Below are 12,410 nucleotides of genomic sequence, written 5' to 3'. Positions count from 1 at the left end.
TTAATACTCTAGATGCATGTGCTACCTCTTGAGCACAGCGTTGGTTTTCCCTTGAAGAGGAAAGGGTGATGCAGCAAAGTAGCGTAAGTATTTCCCTTAGTTTTTGAGAACCAAGGTATCAATCCAGTAGGAGACCACGCTCAAGTCCCACGCACCTACACAAACAAATAAGAACCTTGCAACCAACGCGATAAAGGGGTTGTCAATCCCTTCACGGCCACATGCAAAAATGAGATCTGATAGAGATGATAAGATAATATTTTTGGTATTTTTATGATAAATACTAAAAGTAAAGAAAGTAAAATAAAGTAGATCGGAAACTTATATGATGGAAAATAGACCCGGGGGCCATAGGTTTCACTAGTGGCTTCTCTCAAGATAGCATAAGTATTACGGTGGGTGAACATATTATTGTCGAGCAATTGATAGAATTGAGCATAGTTATGAGAATATCTAGGCATAATCATGTATATAGGCATCACGTCCGTGACAAGTAGACCGACTCCTGCCTGCATCTACTACTATTACTCCACACATCGACCGCTATCCAGCATGCATCTAGAGTATTAAGTTCATAAGAACGGAGTAACACTTTAAGCAAGATGACATGATGTAGAGGGATAAACTCAAGCAATATGATATAAACCCCATCTTTTTATCCTCGATGGCAACAATACAATACGTGTCATTTCCCCTACTGTCACTGGGATCGAGCACCGCAAGCTTGAACCCAAAGCTAAGCACTTCTCCCATTGCAAGAAAGATCAATCTAGTAGGCCAAACCAAACTGATAATTCGAAGAGACTTGCAAAGATAACCAATCATACATAAAAGAATTCAGAGGAGATTCAAATATTGTTCATAGATAAACTTGATCATAAACCCACAATTCATCGGATCTCGACAAACACACCGCAAAAGAAGATTACATCGAATAGATCTCCAAGAGAATCAAGGAGAACTTTGTATTGAGATCCAAAGAGAGAGAAGAAGCCATCTAGCTAATAACTATGGACCCGAAGGTCTGAGGTAAACAACTCACACATCATCGGAGAGGCCATGGTGTTGATGTAGAAGCCCTCCGTGATCAATGCCCCCTCCGGCGGAGCACCGGAAAAGGCCCCAAGATGGGATCTCACGGGTACAGAAGATTGCGGCGGTGGAAATAGGGTTTCGTGATGCTCCTGGATGTTTTCGGCGTACGTAGGTATATATAGGCAAAAGAAGTCGGTCAGGAGAGCTACGAGGGGCCCACGAGGGTGGGGGCGCGCCCAGGAGGGCAGGCGCGCCTCCCTGCCTCGTGGCCTGCTACCTCTTGAGCACTGCGTTGGTTTTCCCTTGAAGAGGAAAGGGTGATGCAGCAAAGTAGCGTAAGTATTTCCCTCAGTTTTGAGAACCAAGGTATCAATCCAGTAGGAGACCACGCGCGAGTCCCACGCAGCTACACAAACAAACAAGAACCTCGCAACCAACGCGATAAAGGGGTTGTATATCCCTTCACGGTCACTTACCAGAGTGAGATCTGATAGAGATGATAGGATAATTTTTTTGGTATTTTAATGATAAAGATGCAAAGTAAAATAAACGGAAATAGAAATAGCAAAGTGTTGGAAGATTAATATGATGGAAAATAGACCCGGGGGCCATAGGTTTCACTAGTGGCTTCTCTCAAAATAGCATAAGTATTGCGATGGGTCAACATATTACTGTCGAGCAATTGATAGAATTGATCATAGTTATGAGAATATCTAGGTATGATCATGTATATAGGCATCACGTCCGCGACAAGTAGACCGAAACGATTCTGCATCTACTACTATTACTCCACACATCGACCGCTATCCAGCATGCATCTAGAGTATTAAGTTCATAAGAACGGAGTAACGCATTAAGCAAGATGACATGATGTAGAGGGATAAACTCAAGCAATATGATATAAACCCCATCTTTTTATCCTCGATGGCAACAATACAATACGTGCCTTGCTGCCCCTGCTGTCACTGGGAAAGGACACCGCAAGATTGAACCCAAAGCTAAGCACTTCTCCCATTGCAAAGATCAATCTAGTAGGCCAAACCAAACTGATAATTCAAAGAGACTTGCAAAGATAACCAATCATACATAAAATAATTCAGAGGAGATTCAAATATTGTTCATAGATAAACTTGATCATAAACCCACAATTCATCGGATCTCGACAAACACACCGCAAAAGAAGATTACATCGAATAGATCTCCAAGAGAAACAAGGAGAACTTTGTATTGAGATCCAAAGAGAGAGAAGAAGCCATCTAGCTAATAACTATGGACCCAAAGGTCTGAGCTAAACTACTCACACATCATCGGAGAGGCTATGGTGTTGATGTAGAAGCCCTCCGTGATCGATGCCCCCTCCGGCGGAGCGCCGGAAAAGGCCCCAAGATGGGATCTCACGGGTACAAAAGGTTGCGGTGGTGGAAATAGGGTTTTGGCTCCGTCTCTGATGTTTTTCGGGTATATGGGTATATATAGGAGGAAGAAGTACGTCGGTGGAGCAACGTGGGTCCCACGAGGGTGGAGGGAGCGCCCCTGCCTCGTGCCTTCCTCGTTGATTGCTTTACGTAGACTCCAAGTCCTCTGGATCACGTTTGTTCCGAAAATCACGTTCCTGAAGGTTTCATTCCGTTTGGACTCCGTTTGATATTCTTTTTCTGCGAAACACTGAAATGGGCAAAAAAACAACAATTTGGGCTGGGCCTCCGGTTAATAGGTTAGTCCCAAAATTAATATAAAAGTGTATAATAAAGCCCAATAAACATCCAAAACAGAATATAATATAGCATGGAACAATAAAAAATTATAGATACGTTGGAGACGTATCAAGCATCCCCAAGCTTAATTCCTGCTCGTCCTCGAGTAGGTAAATGATACAAACAGAATTTTGATATGGAATGCTACTTGGCATGGCTTTTAATGTAACCCTCTTAATTGTGGTATGAATATTCAGATCCCAAAGATTTAAGATAATGGTTCAATATTGACATAAAAGTAAGAATACTTCAAGCATACTAACTAAGCAATTATGTCTTCTCAAAATAACATGGCCAAAGAAAGTTCATCCCTACAAAATCATGTAGTTTGGTTATGCTCCATCTTCGTCACACAAAATACTCAAATCATGCACAACCCCGGTTTCAGCCAAGCAATTGTTTCATACTTTAGAATTTTCAAACTCTTTCAACTTTCACGCAATACATGAGCGTGAGCCATGGACATAGCACTATGGGTGGAATAGAATAATGATGGGGGTTATGTGGAGAAGACAAAAAGGAGAAGATAGTCTCACATCAACAAGGCGTATCAATGGGCTATGGAGATGCCCATTAATAGATATCAATGTGAGGAGTAGGGATTGCCATGCAACGGATGCACTAGAGCTATAAATGTATGAAAGCTCAATAAAATGCAACTAAGTGGGTGTGCATCCAACTTCCTTGCTCATGAAGACCTAGGGCATTTAAGGAAGCCCATTGTAGGAATATCAAGCCAAGTTCTATAACGAAAAATTCCCACTAGTATATGAAAGTGACAAAACAAGAGACTCTCTATCATGAAGAACATGGTGCTACTTTGAAGCACAAGTATGAAAAAAGGATAGTAGCATTGCCCCTTTTTATTTTATTTTATTTTCCCCGGGCCTTTCTTTTTTCTTTTGCCCCCCCTTTTTAGGGACAATGCTCTATGAATGATGATCATCACACTTCTATTCATTTACAACTCAATGATTACAACTCGATACTAGAACAAAGTATGACTCTATATGCATGCCTCCGGCGGTGTACCGGGATGGGCAATGATTCAAGAATGACATGTATGAAATAATATGCATGGTGGCTTTGCCACAAATACAATGTCAACTACATGATCATGCAAGGCAATATGACAATGATGAAACGTGTCATGATAAACGGAACGGTGGAAAGTTGCATGGCAATATATCTCGGAATGGCTATGGAAATGCCATAATAGGTAGGTATGGTGGCTGTTTTGAGGAAGATATAAGGAGGTTTATGTGTGATAGAATGTATCGTATCACGGGGTTTGGATGCACCGGCGAAGTTTGCGCTAACTCTCAAGGTGAGAAAAGGCAATGCACGGTACCGAAGAGGCTAGCAATGATGGAAGGGTGAGAGTGCGTATAATCCATGGACTCAACATTAGTCATAAAGAACTCACATACTTATTGCAAAAATCTACAAGTCATCAAAACCAAGCATTAGACGCATGCTCCTAGGGGGGAGGTTGGTAGGAGTTAACCATCGCGCGCCCCCGACCTCCACACAAGGTATGACACTCAAAGAACATCTCATGTTTCAAATTTGTTACACAACGTTTACCATACGTGCATGCTACGGGATTTGCAAACTTCAACAAATGTATTTCTCAATTTCACAACTACTCAATTAACACAACTTTAATATTACTACCTCCATATCTCAAACAATCATCAAGCATCAAACTTTTCTTAGTATTCAAGGCACTCATAAGAGAATTTTTACTAATGTTGAATACCTTGCATATTAGGATTAATTTCATGATTAAAGCAAATTACCATGCTGTTTTGTAGGACTCTCAAAATAATATAAGTGAAGCATGAGAAAACAATAGTTTCTATAAAACAGTTCCACCACCGTGCTCTAAAAGATATAAGTGAAGCACTAGAGCAAAAACTATATAGCTCAAAAGATATAAGTGAAGCACAAAGAGTATTCTAATAAATTCCGAATCATGTGTGTCTCTCTCAGAAGGTGTGTACAGCAAGGATGATTGTGGTAAACTAAAAAGCAAAGACTCAAATCATACAAGACGCTCCAAGCAAAACACATATCATGTGGTGAATAAAAATATAGCTCCAAGTAAAGTTACCGATGGACGAAGACGAAAGAGGGGATGCCATCCGGGGCATCCCCAAGCTTTGGCTTTTTGGTGTCCTTATATTATCTTGGGGTGCCATGGGCATCCCCAATCTTAGGCTCTTTCCACTCCTTGTTCCATAATCCATCAAATCTTTTACCCAAAACTTGAAAACTTCACAACACAAAACTTAACAGAAAATCTCGTGAGCTCCGTTAGCGAAAGAAAACAAAATACCACTTCAAGGTACTGTAATGAACTCATTCTTTATTTATATTGGTGTTAAACTTACTGTATTCCAACTTCCCTATGGTTTATAAACTATTTTACTAGCCATAGATTCATCAAAATAAGCAAACAACACACGAAAAACAGAATCTGTCAAAAACAGAACAGTCTGTAGTAATCTGTAACTAACGCAAACTTCTGGAACGCAAAAAATTCCACCAAATTAAGAAGTACTAGATAATTTGTTTATTGATCTACTGTAAAAAGAATCAACTGAAAAGCACGTTCCTGTGATTTATGAAAACTAATCTCGTGCGCGCAAAGTTTCTGTTTTTTACAGCAGGATCAAATAACTATCACCATAGGTTATCCTAACGGTTTTACTTGGCACAAACACTAAATAAAACACAAAAACGAATCTAACCAGAGGATAAATCAATTTATTTATTCCTAAACAGAACTAAAAAGCAAAAAATTAAAATAAAATTGGGTTGCCTCCCAACAAGCGCTATCGTTTAACGCCCCTAGCTAGGCATAAAAGCAAGGATAGATCTAAGTATTGCCATCTTTGGTAGGCAAACCATAAGTGGCTCTCATGATAGATTCATAAGGTAATTTTATTTTCTTTCTAGAGAAGTGTTCCATGCCTTTCCTTAACGGAAATTGGAATCTAATATTCCCTTCCTTCATATTAATAATTGCACCAATCGTTCTAAGGAAAGGTCTACCAAGAATAATAGGACATGAAGGATTGCAATCTATATCAAGAACGATAAAATCTACGGGCACATAATTCCTATTTGCAACAATAAGAACATCATTAATTCTTCCCATAGGTTTCTTGATGGTAGAATCCGCAAGGTGCAAGTTTAAAGAGCAATCATCAAATTCACGGAAACCTAGCAAATCACACAAAGTTTTTGGAATCGTGGAAACACTAGCACCCAAATCACACAAAGCATAGCACTCATGATCTTTGATTTTAATTTTAATTGTAGGTTCCCACTCATCATAAAGTTTTCTAGGGATAGAAACTTCCAACTCGAGTTTTTCTTCATAAGATTGCATCAAAGCATCAACGATATGTTTAGTAAAAGCCTTATTTTGACTATAAGCATGCGGAGAATTTAGCACGGATTGCAACAAGGAAATACAATCTATTAAAGAGCAATTATCATAATTAAATTCCTTGAAATCCAAAATAGTGGGTTCATTGATATTTAAAGTTTTAACTTCTTCAATCCCACTTTTACCAAATTTTGCATCAAGATCTAAAAACTCCGAATTTTTGGAACGCCTTCTAGGTAAAGGTGACTCATCTCCAGTACCATCATTATCAAGATTCATATTGCAAAACAAAGATTTAATAGGGGAAACATCAATAACTTTTAGATCTTCATCTTTATTCTCATAAATTTTTTCCGGTTTGGCGGCCGTCTTATTAACTAAGGTGGCCTGCTTATCCGAAACTTCAACGATTAATTGTGAGCAATCTGAGATTTCAAACCATAGAATTCCTTAGACATATCATCAAGCTCTTTATTCATGTACTCCATAAAGCCTTTTTGTTCCTTAAGCTCATTTCTAAAGAAATTATTATGCTCAAATTGTAAAGTCATAAAACTTCGGATGTTGCTTTCAATCTCTTCCAACCTTTTAAGGTGAAGATCACCAAATCTAGGCATCGCCATAGGGGCAATAAGCAACAAGAGGCGAATGGAAGAGAGGGCGAATAAAACGGCAAGGGTGAAGTGGGGGAGAGGAAAACAAGAGGCAAATGGAAAATAATGTAATGCGAGGGAGATGAGTTTGTGATGGGTACTTGGTATGTCTTGACTTGTGCATAGACTCCCCGGCAACGGCGCCAGAAATGGCTCGTTGACGGGAGAGTAAATCTTGACTTGACTTGGCGCGAATCTCCCCGGCAACGGCGCCAGAAATCCTTCTTGCTACCTCTTGAGCACTGCATTGGTTTTCCCTTGAAGAGGAAAGGGTGATGCAGCAAAGTAGCGTAAGTATTTCCCTCAGTTTTGAGAACCAAGGTATCAATCCAGTAGGAGACCACGCGCGAGTCCCACGCACCTACACAAACAAACAAGAACCTCGCAACCAACGCGATAAACGGGTTGTCAATCCCTTCCCGGTCACTTACCAGAGTGAGATCTGATAGAGATGATAGGATAATATTTTTGGTATTTTATGATAAAGATTCAAAGTAAAATAAACGGAAATAGAAATAGCAAAGTGTTGGAAGATTAATATGATGGAAAATAGACCCGGGGGCCATAGGTTTCACTAGTGGCTTCTCTCAAAATAGCACAAGTATTGCGATGGGTAAACATATTATTGTCGAGCAATTGATAGAATTGAGCATAGTTATGAGAATATCCAGGTATGATCATGTATATAGGCATCACGTCCGTGACAAGTAGACCGAATCAATTCTGCATCTACTACTATTACTCCACACATCGACCGCTATCCAGCATGCATCTAGAGTATTAAGTTCATAAGAACGGAGTAACGCATTAAGCAAGATGACATGATGTAGAGGGATAAACTCAAGCAATATGATATAAACCCCATCTTTTTATCCTCGATGGCAACAATACAATACATGCCTTGCTGCCCCTGCTGTCACTGGGAAAGGACACCGCAAGATTGAACCCAAAGCTAAGCACTTCGCTCATTGCAAGAAAGATCAATCTAGTAGGCCAAACCAAACTGATAATTCGAAGAGACTTGCAAAGATAACCAATCATACATAAAAGAATTCAGAGGAGATTCAAATATTGTTCATAGATAAACTTGATCATAAACCCACAATTCATCGGATCTCGACAAACACACCGCAAAAGAAGATTACATCGAATAGATCTCCAAGAGAAACAAGGAGAACTTTGTATTGAGATCCAAAGAGAGAGAAGAAGCCATCTAGCTAATAACTATGGACCCGAAGGTCTGAGGTAAACTACTCACACATCATCGGAGAGGCTATGGTGTTGATGTAGAAGCCCTCCATGATCGATGTCCCCTCCAGCGGAGCGCCGGAAAAGGCCCCAAGATGGGATCTCACGGGTACAGAAGGTTGCGGCGGTGGAAATAGGGTTTCGGCTCCGTCTCTGATGTTTTCCGAGTATATGGGTATATATAGGAGGAAGAAGTACGTCGGTGGAGCAACATGGGCCTTCCTTGTTGATTGCTTTACGTAGACTCCAAGTCCTCTGGATAATGTTTGTTCCGAAAATCACGTTCCCGAAGGTTTCATTCCGTTTGGACTCCGTTTGATATTCTTTTTCTGCGAAACACTGAAACGGGCAAAAAACAGCAATTTGGGCTGGGCCTCCGGTTAATAAGTTAGTCTCAAAAATAATATGAAAGTGTATAATAAAGCCCAATAAACATCCAAAATAGAATATAATATAGCATGGAACAATCAAAAATTATAGATACATTGGAGACGTATCATGGCCTCCTCGTTGATTGCTTGACGTCCACTCCAAGTCCTCTGGATCACGTTTGTTCCAAAAATCATGTTCCCAAAGGTTTCATTCCGTTTGGACTCCGTTTGATATTCCATTTCTGCGAAACACTGAAATAGGCAAAAAAACAGCAATTTGGGCTGGTCCTCCGGTTAATAGGTTAGTCCCAAAAAATGATATAAAAGTGTATAATAAAGCCCAATGAACATCCAAAACAGATAATATAATAGCATGGAACAATCAAAAATTATAGATACATTGGAGACGTATCAAGCATCCCCAAGCTTAATTCCTGCTCGTCCTCGAGTAGGTAAATGATAAAAACAGAATTTTTGATGTGGAATGCTACTTAGCATAATTCTCAATGTAATTCTTTTTATTGTGGCATGAATATTCAGATCCAAATGATTCAAAATAAAAGTTTAGTATTGACATAAAAATAGTAATACTTCAAGCATACTAACAAGTAATCATGTCTTATCATAATAACATAGCCAAAGAAAGCTTATCCCTACAAAATCATATAGTTAGGCTATGCTTCATTTTCATCACATAAAATACTCCCATCATACACAACCCCGGTTTTAGCCAAGCAATTGGTTCATACTTTTTAATGCGCTTCAGCTTTTTCAACTCTTACGCAATACATGAGCGCAAGCCATGGATATAGCACTATATGTGGAATAGCGTGGTGGTTGTGAAGAAGACAAAAAGGGAGAAGATAGTCTCACATCAACTAGGCGTATCAACGGGCTATGGAGATGCTCGTTAATATATATCAATGTGAGTGAGTAGGGATTGCCATGCAATGGATGCACTAGAGCTATAAATATATGAAAGCTCAACAAAAGAAACTAAGTGGGTGTGCATCCAACTTGCTTGGTCACGAAGACCTAGGGCATTTTGAGGAAGCCCATCATTGGAGACGGTGGAAATAGGGCATCGTGATGCTCCTGGATGTTTTCGGGGTACGTAGGTATATATAGGCGAAAGAAGTCAGTTAGGAGAGCTATGAGGGGCCCACGAGGGTAGGGGGCGCGCCCAGGGGGCAGGCACGCCTCCCTGCCTCGTGGCCTCCTCGTTGATTGCTTGACGTCCACTCCAAGTCCTCTGGATCACGTTTGTTCCAAAAATCACGTTCCCGAAGGTTTCATTCCGTTTGGACTCTCTTTGATATTCCTTTTATGCGAAACACTGAAATAGGCAAAAAAACAGCAATTTGGGCTGGGCCTCCGGTTAATAGGTTAGTCCCAAAAAATGATATAAAAGTGTATAATAAAGCCCAATGAACATCCAAAACAGATAATATAATAGCATGGAACAATCAAAAATTATAGATACATTGGAGACGTATCAGCATGCTGGACAGCGGTCGATGTGTGGAGTAATAGTAGTAGATGCAGAATCGTTTCGGTCTACTTGTCTCAGACGTGATGCCTATATACATCATCATTGCCTTGGATATCCTGATGATTATTTGCCTTTCTATCAATTGCCCAACAGTAATTTGTTTACCCACCGTATGCTATTTTCAAGAGAGAAGCCTCTAGTGAAAACTATGGCCCCGGGGTCTAGTTTTATCATATATTAAAAATCCTAAAAAACCTTGCTGCACTTTTACTTTATTTATTTTATTTTGTATTTTTGTCCGATCTATCTATCTATTACTACACAATTTAATCTTACAATTAACCGCCCAGGGCTTGACAACCCCTTGTTCGCGTTGGGTCCAAGTATTTGTTATTTTGTGTGCAGGTGCTGCTAAAGAGGTGTTGCGTGCTTCTCCTACTGGATTGATAACCTTGGTTCTTAACTGAGGGAAATACTTATCTCTGTTGTACTGCATCATATCCTCTCCTCTTCGAGGAAATCCCAACGCAGCTCACAAGTAGCACTACTCACAAGTCATATTCATGTTCATGTTCAAAGGACAATAATATATGATTAACAATCTGAACATCTGATCTTCCACCAAATAAACCAACTAGCATCAACTACAAGATTTAAACAACACTACTAGTAACCCAAAGGTACCAATATGAGGTTTTGAGACAAAGATTGAATATAAGAGATGAACTAGGGTTTGAGATGAGATGGTGTTGGTGAAGATGTTGATGGAGACGAGTCCTCCCACAATGAGAGGATCATTAGTGATGAAGAAGGCTTTGATTTCCCCCTCCCAGAGGGAAGTATCCCCGGCGGAATCGCTCCACCGGAGAGCAAAAGTGCCCCTGCCCAGGTTCTGCCTCGAGACGGCGGCGCTTTGTCCCGAAAGTCTTCTTCCATTTTTTTCTTGGGAAAATGGCCTTATGTAGAAAAAGATGGACACCTGAGGGATTATGTGGGCCCCACAAGGGGCAGGGTACGCCTAGGGGGGGTAGGGCGCGCCCCTGCCTTGTGGGCCCACGGTTGATCTTCTCCGGTATTTTTCCTTCCAGTAATTTTTATATATTCCAAAATAATTCTCCGTAATATTTCAGGTCATTTGGAGCTCCGGAGAATAGCTATCTCTATTGTAGCTCTTTTAGGTCCAGAATTCCAATTGCCGGCAATTTCCCGCTTCATGTATATCTTGCATATTAAGAGAGAAAAGGCATTAGAATTGCAACACAAAGTGAAATATTAATCTAAAACATTATAAATAATAGTAGGAAAACATGATGCAAAATGGACGTATCAGCCCTAGAGGCAATAATATTATATTGTTATATTTCCATTTTATAATTAAGAGTTTATATTCTATGTGATAACTGCTATGATCCTGGAATATGCGATTCAGTGAAAAACTCATATTCACGTGTGGAATGATAAACGGCTAAATATGATCCCTAGTCTCGCCTCTGAGACTAGCTCAAGTGTTGTTGGTGACCATGTTTTCTAGGTCTTAGGATATCATTAAGTGTAACGATAGTTCTAAAACAACATTGAGAATTTGACGTTGGAAGAACGATTATATTGAATCGACCCAAACTTGTTTGTTATACTTTGAGATGAAATTGTCAGAAGTCAATTGTTATAACACGGAGTGTTAACGTATGATTTAGTTCCTTAAACCATGAGAGTATCGTAGTCACTTCTTAATATATGATGGACTTTGGGGTTGCTCAAACGTCATCTATAACTAGGTGATCCTAACGATAACTTACAGGTTCACCAGAAAGTGAGAGATATTCTTAGGACCCTCTCGATGTGACGCCATCCATCATCGTCTGGACAGACACACGTGCCTATGTCACAGGGATGCCGGAACATGTCAACGAGAAAGAAGAACAAAACCGATAACGACGAGACCGATATAGTGAGCATGTGTTTGACTCAAGAGGATACCGGTACATCTCACCTCGGGTTTTGTAAAGTATCCCGAAGCAAATGGAACATCACATGATAACCAAAGGTTCACTCAAATGTCATTCGTGTACTCATAGGGATCAATATGGACGTCCACGCTTCCGTTATCGGTCACTGAACAAAGGAGTTTTGTTCATGTTATGTTTTACCGAACATACATGGTCACAAGATTAAGGTAATCATGATCTACTTAGTGTTAGTAGTACGGGAGTAACAAGGATTTATTTGTGAAATAGTTTCATTAATATTCGAAATTGTTCTAGAGGAACCAAAAGCGTTTCGGAGTTTATCGGGCAATACCGGGTATTACCGATAAATAATATAGTATATAGATGGAAAATGTTTCTAGAGATGTTAAATTAATAATAAAAGGCTACAATAATTGTTAGGAGGCTTTTATAACTAATTAAAAATCAACGGGCCTTAAAAGACCAAGTGGTGGAACGGTACTTGGGCCAC

Source organism: Triticum aestivum, chromosome 4D (assembly GCF_018294505.1).
Source record: "Triticum aestivum cultivar Chinese Spring chromosome 4D, IWGSC CS RefSeq v2.1, whole genome shotgun sequence".
Lineage (NCBI taxonomy): Eukaryota > Viridiplantae > Streptophyta > Magnoliopsida > Poales > Poaceae > Triticum > Triticum aestivum.
The sequence above is the reverse complement of the archived record's forward strand: the minus strand, read 5'-3'. Positions refer to the sequence as shown.